The sequence below is a fragment of the Acomys minous genome (genome assembly GCF_964271855.1).
Source record: "Acomys minous genome assembly, chromosome: 4".
In the NCBI taxonomy this organism is placed as follows: domain Eukaryota; kingdom Metazoa; phylum Chordata; class Mammalia; order Rodentia; family Muridae; genus Acomys; species Acomys minous.
In genome coordinates, this window is record NC_140486.1 from 118,066,130 (window position 1) to 118,089,518 (window position 23,389).

Genomic DNA, 23,389 nt, shown 5'->3' on the forward strand with positions numbered 1-23,389 from the left:
ACGCCCAGAGAGTCGTGTACCTTGAGTTTTCCTTTGAGAGAATGGATGTAACTTAAAAAGCCTCAATCTTCATCTTTAACCAATCAGCTTCAACAAGAACAGTGATGCTCATTATTGGAACTCCCATAGGCACTGTTATAGTAAGTCTTCTCTTTACAAGGGCGTGGCCAGCACACTGCACCTCCAGAGGGAATAGAGACGAAGGGCTTCGCCACACTAACTTTCATGAGCTTTGCTTGGTCTATATAAACTTATCTGTAGCATGAAAGATCTTCCAAAAATTGTTTACGTGAAATCCAGGCCTGGTGGCTCCGTTTGCTAAAACTTGGGCTAAAGAGTAAATTCCGTTGTGACTGTGTCTGAAAAGAGATTACAAAGAGAAAATCATTTACTTAGAGTTGCCATTTATCTATCAATAAATATAGGAACATTTTGTATGTTTAAATGTCAGACGTGCATTGCTTTGCTACACTTCCTTTCAGCATGCAAGGAACATGCTAGAGACCTGCTACACACATAGGCTTAATTTCATTATTTTTATATCTTAAAAAGAACACAAGGGACATTTTTTTTTCAAGTAAAATGCCAGTTGGAAAAATGGAATTAAATGTCAAATTTCTGTTCCTTTGTAACCACTGACTTGAAGTGAATATAAGAAATTCTTTGATGCGGGAGCTCTGGCCTGTTCTATCACAGATTCTTCGGGCATCAGAGCAAAGATACTAAGCGTAATCACTTAGTTCTTTGTCTGATGGTGAAATAATTTGTTTTTATTTCAGATTTTTTCTTACAAAAACTAAAGGAATATTTTTAGAGGATTGAATATTTTAAGGAAATACAACACAATGTATTAATTTTCGTAGCTATGCCTCCATTTGTTCACTGGTTTTCATCCTCTGGGGAAGTGGCTGTCACATCATGTTGATATGATATGTCCATCTTCTCCGGCATCCTACTATCATCATTCTGAAGCTCATGTGGCAAAGGACCAGTGGAGCAGCTATCCAATGGATGGCAAGCATCCAAGCCTGCCAGTGAACCCTCAGTGAACTTGGGGGAAGACCATCTCCTCATAGGTCTGCAATAATTGCAAGTTGGCCAGCACACTGATTGCAGATTTTGCCCTAGATCCAAGATCAGAAGACTAGCTGCATTTGGATTCTGAGCCCTAGCATCTGTGAGATAATACACTTTTGTCATAGGCTGAGTATTGGGTTATTTGTTTTTACTAATAGATAAATAACACGAAAGTGTTGCATAAACATTCCTATACAGGGCCTTGACTTTCACTTCTGTATGTTGGTCTGAAATCTATCACCTAGCTGTGAAATACCTTACTGAACTTTAATTATTCTCATGTAAATTAGCTTAAGTTTTCAAAAAACAGGTAATGATGTACAAAATGTTAATATTTTCTAATACTCATGCATTCTAGTTTTTCCTTTGCTTTTGGTAGGCCATATTTTAAAATACTGAATAAAATAAGTGCTTGCTATTTCTTTTTTAGTACATGACTCGATATAAAATGATACCAATATTTCACATATAAGGGGAGGTTTCCTGTAATATTTTGTGGCTTTAAGTTTTTAAAAATTGAGTTTATTAATACTATTACAAGAGAAAGAGAGGTTGTGGAGGGAGAGGGAACATGTATGCATGGGTTGAATGTGAAGTGTAGAGAGCAGCACTCAGGAGCCTGCTTCTCCGAATAGTGCTCTGGAGTGCTCTGGAGTGCTCTGGAGTGCTCTGGAGTGTTCTGGAGTGCTCTGGAGACTGAAGTCAGGGTGTCAGATGTATGTAGCAAATGACTTTTTGCACACAGCCATTTTGCCAGCACAAGATGTGTATTTTAGTAACTAAAGTTTAGTTTAGTTTAAGGAACTAGATTCTATTTTCTGTACTTTACGAAAATAATTTTGGTTACTATTAAGGTAACCAAGAGCCACAGATAGCAGCGCCCCCTGCTGCTTCCCCGGCACAATGCGCCCCTTATGCGCATGCGCAATGCGCCTTTGAGCGAGCCCCTTATGCGCATGCCTGAAGGCATAGAGTGAGGTGGCGTGATCCGTGATCCGAACGCACCAACCAAGAGCGACAACGTGGCAGTCTCTGATAGGACCAGGTACACTATAAAGGTTCTGTGGGAGCTTTTCCCAGGGTCATTCCGGTAGTCAAAGTTCCTGAATAAAAACTGCTGCAAGAAGAGTTCCTGGTGTTGGTGTCTTTCCTGCTGGTCGGGGGCGGCATCAACATTTTGGCGGCCCATACGGGGAATCTCAGAACTTGTGGCAGCCAGCCCAGCTAGCTGGTAAGTTCCCAGTCAGTGAGACATAACTGTTAAGTTCTCAGGCTTTGAGACAATAAAGTTCCGGGACTCGGACAAAATGGGGAATTATATTTTGGGGAAAGTGAAAGAGGAACGGTTTGAAGGGGACGATTCTGGCCCCGAGGACGAAGAACTAGAGGAGTTGGCTGAACGGCTAGATAGCATTATTATACCAAAAAAGGAGACCAAGATTACGCAGCCGTCAGCTCCTGAACTAGAGCCACCTGAATCTCCAGGCAGAATAAGACCCCTGCCCCATATACCAGGGGGAGGTAGGTCTGCCTGTCCTGAGGTATGGAGGCAATTTCATTTTCAAAATGCCTCTCATTGTTACCCAGTTTTTCAGAATGCACAAGGGAATCGTTATCACAAACCCTTGGATTTTAAAATTGTCCAAAGACGGGCTGGCTGAGTCTGTTTGTGCTTATGGCACAACCACAGCCTTTGTTATGACACAGTTGGAATCCCTAGGGAGATATTGCATGACACCCTCAGATTGGCAAAATTTAGCACGAGCCTGCCTTTCACCTGGTGCCTATTTAGATTGGAAAGCTTATTACATTGAGTTCTCAGCTGAGCAGGCAGCTGCCAATGCAGCTAATGGACAACCGGCATGGGACCAGGATATGCTTATGGGGCAGGGACGTTTCGCTAACCAACAGACAGGATATCCGGTGCAAGTTTTTGAGCAAATTAATTTTATTGGCACAAGGGCATGGAAAGCCCTTCCTAAACAAGGGGAGGTATCTGGAAATCTCACAAAAATTATTCAAGGAGGCAATGAAATATTTGCCAACTTTGTGGACAGATTAGTTGATGCTGCTGGAAAGATCTTCGGCGACCCAGATATTGCAATGCCTTTGATAAAACAACTTATTTTTGAGCAATGTACCAAGGAGTGTAGACAAGCCATAAATCCATACAAACATAAATCTTTAGATGTGTGGTTAAAGATCTGCAGAGAGATAGGAGGACCATTATCAAATGCAGGATTGGCTGCAGCCGTGATGCAGGCAGCCCAGGGAAGGAATAGAAATGGAATTACTGGTCCTCAAAATTGCTTCAAGTGCGGCAAAGAAGGACATTTCAGACGCCAGTGTCCCAGGGGAATTAATCAGAATAGTCAAAATCCTCCTCCACGTACACCTGGCCTCTGTCCCAAGTGCAGGAAAGGAAATCATTGGGCTAATGAATGCCGGTCAGTAAAAGACATTAATGGTCAACCACTAGCAGCAGGATTTGGAGGAGCACGGCCAAAAAACGGGACACGGGGCCCTCGTCCTCAGGGCCCTCAAATATATGGGGCAATGGAGGAGACCAGAGCTCCAGAACAGTGGCCGAGTCTGCGTCCTCCCATAGAATGCCAACGCCCCGGAGAGCTACTAGAGGGAGCGCAGGCCTCGACCTCTGTTCCACCACCAGACTCGTACTGACCCCATAAATGGGGCCTCAGATCACATCTTTCATGATCTTATTAATAATAGTTTTTATTTTATGTACTGTCTAGTAAGCTTAAACATGTAAAATATTTGCCTTTAAAAATTTTAAATCTTAGCATAACAGTCCATAGGCTATGGTAAATCATATGCACAGGTTTTAAAATGTTTTTCCTTGGTGAAAAAGAGATACATTGGGCTGGAGAGATGGCTCAGAGGTTAAGAGCACTCTCTTCTAAAGGTCTGCTCTTCTAAAGGTCCTGAGTTCAATTCCCAGCAATCATACGGTGGCTCACAACCATCTGTAATGAGATATGGTGCCTCTTCTGGCCTGCAGGCATATAAGCAGGCAATAAATAAATCTTTAAAAAAAAAGAAAAGAGGTATAAAATTTTGCACTTCTGTAAATCAATAGGTTATGAAAATTTATTCATCAAGTTGGATGTTTGAACTGTATACATATTACTTTCTTACCATATGATGTATCTAACCAATAAGCTAGGCTTTAGACATATTTCAAAATGAAGATAATAAATGTTATATCAAAAAGCATTCCCAGGCTCATAGTGTGATAGGGTGAGCAAATGCCATCTTCCTCTTTAATAATAAAAAGACTTATTGCTGCTATAGATAAAAACTGGCTGAGACTATGTTATGCTTTCATTTGTTAATACTTGCTTGGTTTAGGTGAGATAAATTAATGCAGTTGAAAGTACTGATTCCGTTAATCCAGTTAATAAAATACAGTTCTTCAAGTTTATAATGAGCTTAGACTCAACTTTTTAATTTCATTAGCAGAAAACACAACTATTTCCCTTATCATACCAATTATAATTTATTCATCCGGCATTTTTCTAAATGGTTGACCTAACACCTTTGCTAGTAGTGATCTGCAACTTGCAATGCGGGTCCATGAGCTTTTGAATTTCCCCTTTGGGTTTGTGCCTTTTTGCTTCTATAGCCAGTTTGCATAATATTGATTTTCTACTATAAACAGCTTGTTTATATCAGGGTGCATATGGCAATAACCATAAAGATTTATTCTTGTTACTATTATAAAGTTGAAAATTTTCCCAGAGAATTTTTGACAAATAAATACTATAATACAGAAAAGGAATTATAGAATAAAATCATTTGTAAACCTTGTTTTTATAAACACTTTAAACCGCATAGAAGATTGAAGATTGCAATGAAGTTATGGATATTTGATAATGAGTTTTAATTAAATCAATTAAATAAAGCTTTGAGAAGGCTAAAAATATTTGTTCTTCTTATTAGGATGATTAAATCCCACAATTTCAAGTAGTGAAACATAGATCTGACTTTTTATTGGGAAAGAAGGCAATTTCATGCTCTTTGTTTATTTACAATATTGTTAACTACTCGTGTTTCTTTGTTTTCAAATAGATTTATACAACTGCTAAATTGCACAGGCTTCTCACACCTAAAGTGTCAATAGGGTGTCCTCCCCTCTGACCCACTTTCCTGGTAGGTACAATTTTTCATGGGCACGTACCCCTTGGACTAGTGTCTTGATATAAGTGAGTATATACCATTTAGCTCTTTTTGCTCCTGTATGAACTCACTCATTATGATAATTTCTAGTTCAATCCATTTGTCCACAAATTTTGGAAATTCCTTGTTTTTAATAGCTGAGTAGTATTCCGTAGTGTAGATGTACCACAGTTTCTTTATCCATTCTTCTACTGAGGGACACATAGGTTGTTTCCATGTTCTGGCTATTATGAATAAGGCAGTTATGAACATGGTTGAGCATATGTCCCTGTTGTGTGGTAGTGCATCTTCTGGGTATATTCCAAGGAGTGGAATAGCTGGGTCTTGAGGAAGCCCTATTCCCATTTTTCTGAGAAAGCGCCAGATAGATTTCCAAAGTGGTTGTACTAGTTTGCATTCCCACCAGCAATGAAGGAGTGTTCCTCTTTCTCCACATCCTTGCCAGCATGTGGTGTCAGTTGAGTTATTGATCTTAGCCATTCTGATGGGTGTAAGATGGAATCTCAGTGTCGTTTTGATTTGCATTTCTCTGATGACTAAGGAGGTAGAGCATTTCTTTAAGTGTTTCTCAGCCATTTGATATTCCTCTGTTGAGAATTCTCTGTTTAGTTCTGAGCCCCATCTCTCTATTGGGTTATTTGGTTTGGTGGTGTTTAATTTCTTGAGTTCTTTATATATTTTGGATATTAGACCTTTGTCAGATGAAGGGTTGGTGAAGATCTTTTCCCAGTCTGTAGGCTGTCGCTTTGTTCTCTTGACAGTGTCACCTGCCTTACAGAAGCTTCTCAGCCTCATGAGGTCCCATTTATTAATTGTTGACATTAATGCCTGGGCTGTTGGTGTTCTGTTCAGGAAGTTGTCTCCTGTGCCTATGTGTTCCAGACTCTTCCCCACTTTTTCCTCTAACTGGGTTAATGTCTCTGGTTTTAGGTTGAGGTCTTTATTCCACTTGGACTTGAGTTTTGTGCATGATGACAAATAGGGGTCTAATTGTATTTTTCTACATGTAGACATCCAATTAGACCAGCACAATTTGTTGAAGATGCTGTCATTTTTCCATTGAACGGATTTGGCTTCTTTGTCAAAAATCAAGTCACCAAAATGTGTGTGGATTCAACTGAGCCTCATTTCTTAATTGGGTTATTTGGTGTTTAATTTTTTGCATTCTTTATATATTTTGCATATTAGACCTTTGTCAGATGAAGGGTTGGTGAAGATCTTTCTCAGTCTGTAGGCTGTTGCTTTGTTCTGTTGACACTGTCTTCTGCCTTACAGAAGCTTCTCAGCCTCATGAGGTCCCATTTATTAATTGTTGACCTTAAGGCCTGGAGTGTTGGTGTTCTTTTCAGGAGGTTGTCTCCTGTGCCAATGAGTTCCAGGCTCTTCCCCACTTTTCTTCTAACAAATTTAATGTCTCTGGTTTTATGTTGAGGTCTTTAATCCATTTGGACTTGAGTTTTGTGCATGGTGATAAATATGGATCTACTTGCATCTTTCTACATGTAGACATCCAATTAGACCAGCACTATTTGTTGAAAATGTTATCCTGTTTTCCATTGAATAGATTTGGCTGCTTTGTTAAAAATCAAGTGTCCATATATGTGTGGATTAATTTTTGGGTCTTTGATTCGATTCCATTGATCAACCATCCTATTGCTATGCCAGTACCATGCTGTTTTCATTACTTTTGTTCTTTAGTACAGCTTGAGATGAGGTATGGAGATTCCTCTGGAGGATCTTTTATTGTACAAGATTGTTTTAGCTATTTTGGGTTTTTTATTTTTCCATATGAAGTTGAGAATTGATCTTTCAGTGTCTTTAAAAAATTCTGTAGGTATCTTCATAGGGATTACATTGAATCTGTAAATTGCTTTTGGTAAGATGGCCATTTTACTATGTTAATTCTCCCAATCCATGAACAAGGGAGATTTTTCCATTTTCAGATGTCATGTCATCTTCAATCTCCTTCTTCAGACATTTGAAGATTTTTTCAAACAAATCTTTCACTTGCTTGTTTACAGTTACTCCTAGATATTTTATATTGCTTGTGGCTATTGTGAAGGGTGTAGTTTCCCTAATTTCTTCCTTTGCATGATTGTCATTTGTGTATCTGTTGGGACTGGGGTCCACAACACTGAATTTTGATTGGTTGAAATTTTCTGTAATAGGAAGACATAAAATTATGTAGTTTTATGAGTAATATAATTATATTTTCATTGTTACTTTTTTATTTTGACAGCTTCATACATGTACACAATGTACTTTGGTAATTTTTATTTATCTATTGCCTTCTCTCAGCCTTACTCTGTTGAACTTCTTCCTAACAACATCCTATATTGCATTCATATCATTTTTTGTGTGTGGCTCACTGAGACTAATTACAGTTTTATGAGCATACATAGTTATTAGTTGTTGGAAAATGGACAGCTAACCAATGGCTACAGTATTGACGAGAGTGATTGTCCTTTTTCAAGAAACCATTAACTGCTAATAACTCCTCAGCCAGGAGTGAGGGATTTATAAACTCTTCTCCCATCTATGATGGGATGCTTATAGACTTCATCTTGTACAGATTGTCTGCAGGTAATCACAAGTGTAATGACTGCAATTATGTAACACCTAGGTCATGTTCAGAAGACAGCATTTCCTTGGAACTCCTCCCCTTTCTCGGGATTTTACATTCTTTCAGATCCTTTTTCTTTTGGAAGTTAGAGGGAGTAAAATAAACACCTTCCTTCGTTCTGAGTATTCAACACTCACCTAGTCTCAGTTCTTTGACCAGTTGAGTCTCTATGAGTCTTCACTATACCACAAGCTTCTCTGACAAATGCTGAGATGAACATTATGGCTGTACACATAAATATTTATCAGGCAGTTTTATACTATGTCATTTAGAAGACCCCAACATCATTCTTTCCTGTAGGAACTATGACCTCCACAGCCAATGGCTTTGGACCAGGTTAGCAGTCTCAGGCATGAATTTGTTCTGGTGGAAGGGGCCTCAGATACAGTTAGAAAGCAGTAGGCTGCCCCTATAATTACTCTGGCGGGCACAGCTTGCCTAGCAGGCTTGCCAGTATTAGACCACTCATGTTTTACAGCTGAGTAAGATTGCCGATGGCCACCAGGACGCAGCACTTTCTGGCACTGTGAGAACCAGCCAGTAGGCAGGAAGCTTCCAAGTCAGTTCTAGTTTGATTTCTTAATGTCCTGTAACCTAAGTGTGTAGTGTTTTCAGCAAGAGAGTCTGGTTATCTGTAACTATAGCTCTTCCTATCTCAATCTGATCACTTTCTTTTTTGACTTGAGTTCTGGTTGTGAGTTCAGTCTTAACTCAAATGCATGTTATTTTTTGCTCCTGCCTAATTTAGTTCAAGAATGGCAGGCAGAAAGCATCGTGGTTCCCTACTTAATTCTATTTAAAGTGTTTACGTCACTTCATAGCAGAGATGGCAATGCCACCCAAGTTTTGGCTTTCTAAAGTAGATTCATATTAAATTCAGTAAACATGACTTTCGTTTTTTTGTTTCATCCCCTGAACTGTCTTAAAAATGGAGGTGTTGGAAATGATTAGAGCATTAGACAGAGGAAAGACCAGTCGTTGGTTGCTATCTTTCCATTACAAATACTGTTGAAGTTTCTAAATCTTTTTTATTGCATCCACAGGTTATGTCCTGTTTTATTTTTGGAATTTTCTCTTCCTTGTGAAATCCTTTTAAGCCCTCTGCTTGTTTTAGGATGTTCAAGTCTCGGCAGAATTATAAGCAGTGTGTTAATAATGTATATTTGTATGATGGCTCCTCATGCTTCTCATGAGTTCTGGAAACATGTGTGGACTGATTGTGTCCCGTGTGTTCATGCTTCTCATGAGTTCTGAAGACATGTGTGGACTGATTAGGTACCATGTGTTCATGCTTCCAACATGGTCTGTGTACTTGCTCTGTAATAGAAGACAGGGAAGAGGGCCACAGGCCTACTGCATATTTCTGGACCTCATATTTAACTCAGATGCTGTCCTTTCTCTTTTTTAATAACAAAAATACTTTAACAGTTTGGTTTTTACAGTTTTCTAATGCTAGGTCCAATAGTTATATTAAATGACTATAATTATATCAAAAGAGAAAAGATAGTATGAGAATAAATAGAAAAAAACCCACACTGGGTAATATTTCACAATAGTACCCAGGCATACTGAGGTATGAGGTCATATGTATGGGCTTAGAGAAAAGCAAAGTGTTGGGCTGAGGTTTTATCACCTAGATGTCATAGAACCTTATGGAAGTGCTTTAGTTTTACTGAGTCTTTGCATATTTGCAGGTGGTAAATAATGATACAGTATCTGTTTCAGACTGTGGGCATGAAAACCCATATAATATCAGAGGATAGCAAAGAGTTGCTCATGGCTTGGTATAAGAGTGGTTTGTTTTTAACCATATTTACTCCTGGGAATTTCAGAAGACCCTCATGATACTATAGTTTTCATTACTGATCATTCTCCAGATCTCCTTTTTATTATTTATTTTCTTAAAGCACAAGATTACTGCTATTTTAGTAACTCATTTCTCATTTACATTGGTAGAACTTGCTTCATGATATATTGCACTATAAAATATAAGGCATTTAAGTAACTTTTCAACAGAGTTGAAAGAAAAACCCTCATGCCTGAGAATAGCACTGTGAGGCAGTCAACAGATTGGTGACAAAGTTCACTCTGAGAAAAACTACATAGTATTTGTGCACTGACAGAAATTTGACAACCCAAGGTGAGAAAAATTGAAAATCTTTGAAACTCTTAAATGAGTTTCTGTCCCTCCCTGCCTTCACACCCTGTTTAACTGGCTGAATCATCACAAGCAATGCATGTGAATGCTGAAAAAATTTACAAACCTTTATAAGCATATTAAGGTTCAGGTCTGCAAGCCCCACACTGTACTGAGGTGCTATAGACAGAGGAGAAAGAAAGAATCATTCTTATGGCAACTGGTAGGTGTCTATGCTCCAGTGGATGGCCACATCCATATATATATATAGATATATATCTATATATATATGTATATATATACATACATATGCACACACAGGCTGTATATCTAGATTTAGTGAAGTTATATATAAAAAAGAAAATATGAAGTTGGCAGGGGTCTTGATGGAGGAAACTGTAGAAGCTGGAGAGGAAAGTGAGACAGTAGCTATGAGGCTATTTTATTAACTCCATGTATGAAATTCTAAAAAAATAAACAATGACATTTCTGTTTAGATTTAGGGGAGGCTAGCTTTTTCATAGCAGAGCTGGTGAAGGTGATGATAGGTGCCATGAAACCCAAACTCCCACAGAGACAACACGTCTGGTATGCTTTATCCCATTCAGCTTGTTTTCCAAAGGAGAATGGTTTTTTTTAAAACAGTGATTCTGGAAGCCCAGACTCTCCATTTCACCTGTTTTCAAAATGGAAGTTCCATGATTGCTGCTGCTTCTGCATCTTAAGAAGAGCTATTATTGCTGAGAGAGAGAGAGAGAGAGAGAGAGAGAGAGAGAGAGAGAGAGAGAGAGAGAGAGAGAGAGAACACTTTTTATTTTATTTTATTTTCATTTATTTATTCTTGTTACAGCTCAATGGTTATCCCATCCCTTGTATCCTCCCATTCTTCCCTCCCTCCCATTTCCCCCTTATTCTCCTCCCCTATGATTGTTCCTGAGGGGGATTACCTCCCCCTGTATATGCTCATAGGGTATCAAGTCTCACTCTGGTTTCTCTTCAGATCGCATAAATCTTTCACCTTTAACACTTTTTAATTTCAAAAGAAATAAAAATGGCTTCTTGCTTTAAGTTCTAATAAAAATGTACTCTGGTATTCTGTGTGTTTTATGCTTGGTCAATCTACAGATCATACATTAATTCTTTTGTTATTTTTCTTTAGCAAGATGGTTGCATATTTTTTTTTTTTTACCTCTAACAAAATGTAGTCTAATTCCCAAACCACAGTGTTATATCTGAAGTTATCCAAACATCTGGCTTGAAGCTGTGTTCTTATCAAATGACCCAGTGGAATACAATGCAGCTTTAAATTGCTCCCTTTGTTAACACTGTTTTCCAGGAGCATTTAAACATGGCTAGTTTGTTGAAGGTTGAAGTTGAAATTTAAATTGTCTAAACATCTGGTCTGGAAGTATTTGCACCTCTGTTTACTAGTTTTTTGAAGAAATTTAAGGGCACATTTAAAATGTATTAGGCTTAGACATCTTTAACTGGAAGCAAATGCCCTGAAGTGGAGACGCACTCTGTGTAACAAAATGAAATAAATATATTTCCTTTTTGGTATTGCGACTTATAGCAGGACTTTCTTGGACCCACCGACTCTTAAAATAAGACACGGAGACTCACTATTTATAAAAGCTTAGGCACTATAGCTTGGCTGACTCTCTACTTACTAGTCAAATCTATGCTCAGCCCTGACTATTCTAGCCACGATCTGCCGTGTGGCTCCATTCCCTTTCTCTCACTCAGTCCCTCTTTCCCATGTCACGCTAGTGACCCCACCACACCTGATCCCTCTCACAGAGACCCTCCCTCAGCCCTGAAGTCCCGCCTTTCCTCTCCTGCTTAGCTATTGGCTGTTAGCTCTTCATTAAGCCAATTAAAAGGTGAGAGAGGGAGGGTGTTTGGAAATATGGGGCAGGTGCTCACCCATAAGAACAACAATCATAAAGTCCAGACAGTACTCAGCTTTCTGCCAGTTTAGCAATCTACAATCGAATATACAGAGATAACCTTTACACAGAGCACAAAGATTACTCCAACACTGACTAAATAATTTGTTTTTGCCATGATTGTGGAAAAACTAAAAACTAAATTCTGCCACTGAGGAAGTGTGTTTTTTAGTAATAGAGAGCCCTCTCAGGCAGATGGGAGAAATGAGACACGCATGAATAATTTTAAGGCACATTTTCTATTGTGTATAAGTAGGTGGATATATTAAAATTTAAAAATGCTAATTACACAGTATAATTATGTTTCATATTTATTAAATGAATATTTCTAATTAAAGCTAATCCTTTTGTTTATGCATCATATTGCACTAATTACCTTGGAGTCACACCACATGCCTAAGTTCTGTTTATTTAATCTTTGTCGTTTTGGTAGAATTCACTCTTTCTTTATTCTTTCTTGATGATATTCAGTATAAAGATTCCTAACTTTAGAGTTTTATTTTAAACGCCAACAAGAAAATGTTCACTATGAGAGTCTGACTTAGTGTAATTTGATTGCTCATGGGATATTGAGTTTGTAGCCTGATGGATTAGTTTGCAAATAACTCTTCTGAATAGTTAGTGAATATGCTGAGATTTCTTACGTCAGTAAAAAGAACTTTCATATATGAATTGTGCAATGTTTCTGCCATTGCCAAATAACACACTCCATCTGATAAGAGAACTCATTCCTCAATATTATATTTGAGATAATGATTTTTATCAGAAAACTTCCATATTTTGATTTATAGTAAAGAGTTGAATTGCTGCCATATGTTTTCTCAAACAACTTCTCTTCATTCTTTTGCTTGTTTTTCTTTAAAAGGAACATAGGTTATAATGATTATCTAATGTTACACTTTCCAATATGTTACATGGAATAAAAATCATAGTGTTAATCAGAAAATTTGTCCAGGACAGTTTTTTTTAATTTTTAAAAATTATTTATTTACTTTACATCCCAATAGCAGTTTCTCCTTCCTTCTCTCCTCCCAGCCCCTCCATCTATCCTCCCCCACCCCTCCCTCCCCTTCTTTTCAGGAAAGGGAAGCCTTCCTATGGATATCAACCAGCCTGTCCAAGACATTTTTAGATGCTATAAAAACTCTGATTAGAGATAAGAAAGACTGTTATTTCATGATCTCCCTTTATACTACACATGACTAGCTCAGTAAAGCTAGTTCTCTATTTGATCACAGTTGGCATGTGAACAGCTTGCCTCTCAGCGTTAAACACAAAGCATTGATAGTATTTCACATATGCTCATAGCCAACACTCACTAAAATCTGTTACTCTCTTTCTATAAATCATTATGATATTGACACACCTATTGTATTGAGCAGACGAAGCTGAATTCTGGGCTCGCAAACCTATGCTTTATCCATTTCCTCCTATAAATATGGTCATTTGTATGTAGCTAATGTTTGTTTAGACAAAAATTCCTTAAATAGAAATAATGCACTTTAAAAGGTCAACGAATGACTTTGTTCTTAGAATAAAAGAAAAGCCACTTGGTAGATGTTATGGAAATACTGTAATAAAATTCAAAGCCATGAATAGGTAATATTTGTATCTTTACCCAGAGCAATTGCTCTATGTCATAAACAGCAGTGAATTTCATCACATGCTTTGGGAGGTTTGAAGGTCATCCCTATCTTGACAAGTTTTAGGACATTAAAAACAGGAGGCATGAAAATTTAAGTGATATGACCTAAAACTGTCACTGGATCACACAGTGGCCACTAGCAACATTTTTAAAGGCTAAATTTTAACCACTGAGTAGTTAGTTAGATTTTCTGTACTAGGAATGGTGTTCCTCTTGTTTGGGTCTTAAGTCAGAGGGCTGTTGACCACCACCACTAACTGTACCCTTCAGGAACAAGACAAGCCTGTCTACTCTCTTTATACCCATTCAATATAGTATGTGAAATATTAGAACAATAAGACAACTGAAAAAGATCAAGGGGATTCAAATGGGAAAGGAAGAAGTCAAAGTATCTTTATTTGCACATGATATGATCGCATACATAAGTGATCCTAAAAATTCAACTAGGAAGACTCTGATAAACACCTTTAGCAAAATACCTACAAAATTAACTAAAAACCCAGTAGGGACTGAGAAAGAAATCAGAAAAACAACACCTTTCACAGTAGCCTCAATTTTAATATAAATGTATTTTGGGGAATTCTAATCAAACAAGTAAGAGAGGTGTATGGTAACAACTTTTTAAAAAAAGAAATTGAAATAGACATCTAAAGATAGAAAGATCTTCCATGCTCATAGATAGGATTAACATAGTTAGAATGACTCTCCTACCAAAAGCAATCTACAGATCAATGCGATGTCCATCAAATTCTAACCCAATTCTTTACAGACCTTGAAAGGATAATTCTCAACTTCCTATGGAAAAAAATCCCAGGATAGTTAAAACAATTCTGAACAATAGAAGGGTTGCTGGAGGAATCATCATCTCTGATTTCAAGTTGTAGTACAGAGCTATAGTAACAAGAACAACATGATATTTGCATAGAAACAAGCAGGTCGATTAATGAAATCACACTGGAGTCCCAGACATAAATCCACACACTCATAGACACTAGATTTTTGATAAACCAGAAATATACAATGCAAAGAAGATAGCATCTTCAACAAATGGTGCGGGTTAAACTGAATATCTTCATGTACAGGAATGAAAATAAATTCTTACTTATCACCCTGCTTAAAATTCAAGTCCAAATGGTTCAAAGTCTTCAATATAAAACCAGATACACTGAACCTGATAGTGAGAAAGTGGGGGCTAGCCTTGAACTCTTGGCATAGGAGCTAACTTCCTGAACAGAACACTGATGGCACAGGCACTAAGATAAACAATTAACAAAGGGGACCGTATTAAACTGAAAAGCTTCTCTAAGGCAAAGGACACCAGAATTCAGACAAAGCAGCAGCCTACAGAATGGGGAAGGATGTTTGTTCTACCAATTCCACATCAGATAGAGGACTAATACCTAGAATATATACAGAACTCAAGAAACTAGATATTATAAAGTCAAATAAGCCAATTAAAATGAGGTACATCTGGGAGCTGGTGGCACATGCCTTTAATCACAGCACTTGGGAGGCAGAGGCAGAGAATCTATGTGAGCTTGAGGCCAGCCTGGTCTACAGAGAAAGTTCCAGGACAGTAAAGATATTCATAGAAACCTCTTAAAACAAAACAAAACAAAACAAAACAAAACAAAACAAAACAAAAAAACCCCAACCAACCAAAGAATCGGGTACAGATATAAACAGAGAACTCTCAGTAGAGGAAACTCAAATGGCTTAGAAATAAAGAAACGTTCAACATCTTTAGCCAACAAGAAAATGCAAATCAAAACTAATTTTAGACTTTATATTACACCTGTCAGAATGGCTAAGATCAGTAACAGAAACGACAGCTCATGCTGGTGAGAATGTACAGTCAGGGGAACACTCATCCATTGCTAGTGTGAGTGTAAATTGTACAGGCACTGTGAAAATCAACATGGCAGTTCTTCAGAAAGCCGGAAATCTTCCTCAAGATTGCAAGATCCAGCTACACCACTCTTGGGCATATATATAAATGGTGTCATCCAACCACAAGGACACTTGCTAAGCCATGTCCACTGAGGTTTTAGTTGTAATAGCCAAAAAAATGGAAACAACATAGATGTCCCTTAGTGGAAGAATGACTAAAAAGTGTGGTACATTTATACAATACAGTATTACTCAGCTATAAAAAAAAATAACATCATGAAATACGCAAGCTAATGGATGGAGCTAGAAAAAAAACTTCCTGCGTGAGGTGACCCAGTCCCAGCAAGACAAATATGGCATGTACTTAGTTATAAGTGGGAATTGGCCATTAAATAAATGATAACCAAGCTACAATCCATAAACCCAGAGACATTAGGTATAGAGCAATGGTTCTTAACCTTTGGGCTGTGACCCCTTCAGGGGTTGAACAATCCTTTCACAAGGGTCCTATGTCAGATATCTTTCATTATAGATTAAAATTCATGACAGTATCGACATTGCAGTTATGAAGTAGCAATGAAAATATTTTATGGTTGGGGGTCCCCACAACACGAGGGACTTTATTAAAGGGTTGCGGCATGAGGACGCCACTGGTGTAGAAAAAGGGACTAGAGGACACACATGGGTCTCTCTCCCTGGGAGGGGCATATAGAATATATTTCATGGGTGAATTGAGGATGAGGTGAGGAATGGGAATGAGAGAATCAAGTGGGGACGGGGAAGGGAATTAGAATTGAGGGAAGGAATAAGGGGAGAAACAGCTGGAATTGAAGGACATTTGAGGGATGGTATAGAAATCAAGTGCACTGGAAACTTCTTAAAATATACGAAGACAATCCTACTGAAGTCTCCTAATAATGGGGGAGACAGAGTCCCAATTGGCCATCTTTTGCCACCAAAGCTTCCATTAGACAGGGTTGAATTTAACTGAGTTGTCAGCCAAACAATCCAGGCTGTTGCCAAAACAACAAACTGACAGTAGGGCCCTGTTGTTGACAACAACATTCACACAACTCATTGAACATGGAGATATTGAGCTGATGCTTTCATGGAGTTATCACACCAATATTTTAGTGCCTTTGTTGCAGGAAGGTGCTCTGCAGGCTACCAAAAGAGAAAAGCAAACATGAACCCAGCCATTAAACCTTTGCAATACCATCTGTCCTGCCTGCAAAATATGTCAGGACAATGGTAGCACAGAACTGTGGGAGTAGCCAATCGATGTGTGATTTGACTTGAGGCCTACCTGACACTGCTATGGTACCCAAGAATCAGAAACTAGATAGCCCAGAGACCCAAGGTAAAACCACACACCACTGGTCCCAAAAAAAAAAAAAAAACCAATAAAATGACTCTTAATGATATCCTACTATACTCATAGATCAGTGCCTTATTAACTATCAGAGAAGTTTCCTCTGGAAGCAGATGAAATCAGCAGATGAGAACAGATGTAGAGACTCACAACCAAACATTACAGATATATATATATCTGTATATATATATATATAGTAGAGATGGATAGAATCTTTAGAACATACACTTCTACATGGGATGTTACCATTAAATCCCCTCCATAGAGCTCAGGGCACATCATGGAAGAGGAGGAGGAAAGAGTGTAAAAACCAGAGGAGACGGAGAACACCAAGAGAACAAGACCATGTGAATCAACTGGGCAAGGCTCATATGATTTTTAGAGACTGAAGCAGAAATCACAAAGCGGACACAGTTTTGTACCAGTCCTCTGCATATATATTATAGCTTTGAGCTTAGCATTGTTACGAGACTCCTGAGTGTATGGCTGAGTGGGTCTCTGATTCTTGTGCCTGCTCTTGTGACTCTTTTCCTTCTCTTGGGTTACCTGGTCCAGCCTCATAATGTATTTTATTTAATCTTATTATATTTCATTTTGTCATATTTGATTGTTATCTCCGCCTTTGATCCCAGCACTCGGGAGGCAGAGGCAGGTGGATCACTGTGAGTTTGGGGCCAGCCTGGTCTACAAAGTGAGTCCAGGACAGAAACTTTGTCAAAACCAAAAAAAAAAAAAAAAGAAAGAAAGAAAGAAAGAAAATAAGAAATAAGAAACTTATTTCTAATGACAGACAGAAATGGGTGGAGCTAGAGGGTAGGGGAGGTGGGAAAAACCTGAGAGGAGTGAAGGGAGGAAAACTCTAATTAGGATCTATTGTATGAGAAAAGAATCTATTTTCAATAAAACAAGATGGTCGTGTCATTCTGGTGTTTGGTGTGGTTCAAAGGTATTATTGCTGGATAGGATGGTTGTTTGCTTCATTTCTTTGGAAGTTTTCATGCCTACTTCCAGAACCATGAAAGCTCGTCCTCAGGGAGGGGTCATTCATGTCAGTTTCAGCTTAGGAGTCTCTGGATTCTATTTCTGAAGTGCATGGTCTCTTCATAAACAAGGACTTACCTCCTGTCGCTGGGGAATGTTTTAGGAGTCTGTTGGACAGCCTTGGATAACAACTCAAAAGAGGGCTTATTATGTTTGGAATTCGGGCTTTTGATTAGATGGCCTTTGCTTCTTGGAGGGAGCATTATCCACTATAAATACAGAAAAAGCTCATAAGGCCTCAACTTTACACAAAGAACAGTAAGTAACTGAGCAAAGCTAGGAGCTGGAGAGGTGGTCATCCTCATGGAAGAGCACACCAATTGGCTGCCTAGAATGAAATAGTCAGCCTTGAAGCCATAATTACAAATATGATTATACAGACGAACAGGTTATACTTAGGAATGTATGTATATTATACATAGGCACATATAAGTATACATTTGTATATAGTCTACATATATGAATGCAATAGCAATTAGTGAAAAAAAGGACATGAGTTTAAAGGAGAGCAAAGAAGGAGTATATGGAAGGCTTTGGAAGGAAGAAAGAGGAGGAATAAATCTATTTTATTATATTTTATAACATATATAACCATAAAATTATTATAATTATAACATAATAGTATGTATTACAGACAATATAATATTATATATAACATAATTACATTATAATCTTAAAAATGACTGAAAACTCTGGTGTAGGTTACAACACAAATTAAACATGAGAACATTATGCAAATAAAATAAGTCTGTCACACAAATGGAATACTGTGTAAGTCCACATGTATGGTGCATTTGGTATAGTCAAAATCATGAACTAGTTAACTAGTTGTTGGGAATTACATAGGTGAAATGTGAGATTTTAAAATGGTATTATGTTTATCTGAGTGAGAATGGTACCCGTAGGCTCGTGGATGTGAACACTTGGTCACCAGGGAGTGACACTATTGGGAAGGATTAGGAGGTGTGGCTTTGTTGGAGGAAGTGTGCCACTAGGGGTGGGCTTTGAGATTTCAAAAAGCCCATACTGAGTCCAGATTTTCTCTCCTGCTGCCTGCAGATCCAACTGTAGAACTCTCAGCTCCTCCTCCAGCACCGTGTCTGCCTGCAAGCCACCATGCTCCTGCCATGACGGCAATGGACTAAACCTCGGAAACTGTAAGTCCCAATTAAATGTTTTCCTTAAAGAGTTGTCGTCATCGTGGTGTCTCTTTACAGCAATAGAATACTGATTGAGAGAGAGCTATACAGTTTTCACTAAAAAGCAGCCATGTAAACAAAAACTACGTATGCATATTTATACAGAGTTGCATGTATTAGAAGTTATTTATTCGTTTTTTTGGAGGGAGGGACGATAACTAGTGTGATTCCTTATGGCTTGTTTTAGACATCTGTATTGTTATTTTACCCCCACCGCCTTGTCCTTATTCTCTATCTATCTTCCCCTTCTCCATTTCCCCTATAAGATCACTTCTACACTGATGTTCTGCGTTGCCCTTCTCCCTCCTTCTTCTGAGTTTGCCTCCCTCCTTAACAAGCCTCCCAGCACTTTCATGCCAGTTCACTAGTGCTCTGCTGTTCCCCTCTATATTGCTTCCCAACTCCTGTGTCCTGTTCCTGGCTATGATCCTGTTTTACTTTTCTTGTTTCTGAAACTACTCCAGGCTGTGTAATCATGACTCAGTATTTGGAGCAAGAAGCCTCCACTGAAAGAGAACCGGTACCATTTGTCTTTCAGAGTCTGGTTTACCTCACTCAGCATGATCTATTCCAATTCTATCCATTTACTGACAAAGTTTGTGATTTTCATTTTCCTTTACAGTTGAATAGTTTCCCACAGTGTATGTGTGGCATATTTTCATTATCCGTTTGTCAGTAGAAGGTCATCTAGTTTGTTCTCATTTCCCAGTTATTGTGAATAGAGCAGCAAAGACCATGGCTGAGCACGTATCTGTGGAACAGGATACCTAGTCCTCTGTAGCTTATGTCAAGAAGTGTTACAGCTGAGTCATACGATAGATTTGTTTTTAACTTTTTGAGAATTCTCCATACAAGTTCCTACAGTGACTGCACTAGTTTGCAAACTCAGCAACTATGGTGTTATCTTTCCTCAACATCTTTTCCAGCATTTGTGATTGTTTTATTGAGCTTACTATTTCTGGGTTAAGAGGTTGAGGAGCAGCAGAAAGGGAAATAGAGGGATACAAGTGATCTGATCTGGAAAATAGAAAAATGAAGGGACTCTAATAAGGGATGAGAAAGAAAGGTAAAAAAATGAGAAGGCTGGAGGAGAGTAAAATAAGACTATTTATGTTGGTCTTCTTGTGGAGCACCTGTCCCCTCCAGGTCCTTCCATTCTTCCTCCAACTTTTCCATAGCATTCCCTGTGCTTTGCTCAATGTTTGGCTCTGAGTCTCAGCATCTGTTTCGATGCAAAGCTGGGCGGAGCCTCTCAGAAGACAGCTGTGCTAGGCTCCTTTCTGCAAGCATAGCAGAGTATGTTAATATTGTTAGGGGCTGGCTTTTTCCCATGGATTGGGTGAAGTAGCAGAGCAGGGAAAGGGGGAAGAGCTAGGGAAGTGGGACTGGGAAGAAAGAAGGAGGCAGCTATGATCAGAAGGTAAAGGGAATAAATAAATACAAATTTAAAGAGTATGAATGTCTTAAGTCACAAAGAATCATATTGTTAGTTGTTGTTTATACATGTCAATATGTTGCACATATAAATATGCAAATATACACATGCAATTTAAGTAAAGTTTCTCCTTCTTGGCTGCCAATGCTTCCTACAAGAGCCCACGTCCATCTAAGTAAAAACTGCAAGACGAAGCCTAAGATGCACTCATTTTAGTTGTTAGTCAAGGTTGTTCAAGAGACTTGGAAAGCATTACAAGCCATTCTATTGACCTTGGTTGCCTCCCAGATGGGGGAGGTAAGAGCCTATCGCTGAAGACAGCATGCACTTCAGTCACAGGCCTGAGAAGTCCCTGAGGCAGAGCTGACCTGGCAGCCTCCTCCCTGTGGATGAACTTTCAAAGTTCCAAGGGAGTGGAGCAACCAACAATTATGACACCTATGAATCACACCATTGACCATCATGGCACCAAAAACCCTAAAGGCATAGAAGTGGCACACGTACATTAGTGGTAAATAACTGGGAGGGTTCCTGTAGGCTTTACCAGAGGCAGAAAAATGATCAGGGTGCTATAAGCATGAAGCTTGGATCAGTCAGATTTTGGTAACTGGTGCTGAGCCAAGACCTCCAGAGTCTGACCCAGATCACTTTACTTCAGTCATATTTAAACACAGCACAATTTTGGGGAAAAAAAACCCCAGATAATAATTAACTCAATCCCTCAAGTAAAACCAAGGTTAAGACATGTTTATGTTGAAGCTCTTTACAAAGAACATGTGGCTTCCCCTGTAAGATTTGTTTCTTGTTGATTTAGAAACAATGCTCAAGATAAGGGTCTAGGGAGAATGACTGAGGTAAACATAGTGCCTGTGAGTGTCAGTTTTGGTCTGGCCCTGCGATAACACAGAAGACACTTAGGCTGTTGTAAAGTACAAGCAACATCTCTAATAAAGCTGAGTTTTACGCCTAGGAGTAATGTTCAAGGCTTTAGGGAAATGGGGTCCAGGATAAGTAAAACATAAATTCTGGAAGATATGGGCAGAGCCTAGTTCAACAGGTTATAAAGGATTACCAGATTGTAAACTTCATTTCCATCCACAATTGTGGGAAAGCAGATGGTCACTTCATTTCATTGAAGATATAAGGTATGCATTTAAATTTCCTGGGTTTTCCAATGTTTATCTGTGTGCACAAGGCCTTCACCCTCGTCCCCCCACCCCCATACAACTACATGCTTTCTAATTGGACTTAAGATCAACTCAACAAGAGGAAAATCATGACTTGTTCTGGAAACCTATCTAAATACACATGGCTAGTGAAGTCATGGATCTTGGAGGAGAACATACAACTGCCACTTTACTAAACCAGTGCACTCATTAGTTACATCACGACATACTTTTTACACCTACAGACAAGTGTAGTCTTCATCTCTCAGTAATGAAACTTCCTTTTGAAGCAGACAGAGACCTTTAAAGAAAACCACAACCATTCAAAATGCAAAGTCAAGAGCTCAATTTTAGAGGATACGTCTACAGAAGCCTCCAGCACCTAATGCTTAAGTAACAACATGGAGGAGTAGCAGGAGAAAGTGTAAGAGCCAGAGAATGGAGCATTGTCTATGAGACTGTGCCTTCTTGAATGTAAGAAGGGACACCCATAAAGTTTCACCAACGTGGCTGCCTTGTACATGTGTTGAGCAAGAACAATAGAAATAGGCATGCCAAAGTAGAAAGGGGGAAGACCAGGAGGCCTCTCAGGCAAATAAGGAAAGGTGAAAATGGTAGAAGTAGTCTATACCAAGGAAGAACATATTGATTGGTTATTGAATACCAAATGGTTATCCTTGAGAGAATACATATGAATAACATTATATAGACTGGGCAGGTTATACCTCAGAATACATATGCATATAAATGCATTTAACAATGGTTAATGAAAATTAGAGCCTATGAATGTTTGTGAGGCTTTAGATGGAGTAATGGGAAGGGGAAAATGATGTAATTGTATAGTCTCAAAAATAAATAAATTAGATTAAACAGACATTTTGGTCAATGGACTTGGACACAGAAATTCTAAACATCCACAGAAATTTGATTTTTTTTTTAAATAAAGAAGACAGAAATACACACCAGAGAAAAGACAGCATCTTCAATGAATGGCACTAGTCAAATTGGACATCTGTGACTTTGGAGAGACTGTATTTTAGCACAAGAGGGAGAGTGGAAACCACCTATCTGAGTCAAGGTCCAGGGAGGCTATTGGAGATCATGGTAGAAAGTGTTTCTAGGTATTTAATGGCTGACACAAAGGAATGGGGATGGAAATAAACTAAGAAAGGGATATTCAGAGGATCCACAGGAAGGAGGAATTCTGGGTCTGCAGCAAGGTTCAGTGGAGTGCCCAGGAAATGAGGTAAGAACGGAGGACAGGCTCCTGAAAGAGATCTGCTGCAGGGCTGAGACTGAGACTGGAGAAGTTGTAACACAGGGCAGGAAGGAGAGTGAATATCACCCATCTGACTCTCAGCTGGCTGTGGCCTGGGTTTCCAGGTAGAGGTTCTCTCAGGGAATGGAGGTAGGAGAAGAAGCTCCTGCCAGCAGCCTGCTATATGGCTGCGCATGAGCCCTAGGCCTCCCGCTCTCCCTGCCTCCGTCCCTCTCTCCTTCCCTCCTTCCCTCCTTCCTTCCTTCCTTCCTTCCTTCCTTCCTTCCTTCCTTCCTTCCTTTCTTCCTCTCTCCCTCTTCCTCCCTCTCTGCCCCTCTCTCTTTCTTTAGCATGAGGCCTGTTTGTTATTGGTCTTTTCTTTGCTTGGTTGATTTTC

General features: G+C 38.9%; 1 protein-coding gene across 1 annotated transcript in view; it reads left to right on the forward strand.

Annotated features, from left to right (window-relative positions):
- The window catches only part of D2HGDH (D-2-hydroxyglutarate dehydrogenase), a 338,149-nt gene extending 314,981 nt beyond the window's left edge, over positions 1 to 23,168 (forward strand). The window contains exon 11 of the transcript XR_014778527.1: positions 23,153 to 23,168. The gene's annotated coding sequence lies outside the window, so the exon portion shown is untranslated. The remainder of the gene's footprint in view (positions 1 to 23,152) is intronic.
- The last annotated feature ends 221 nt before the right edge of the window (positions 23,169 to 23,389 follow it).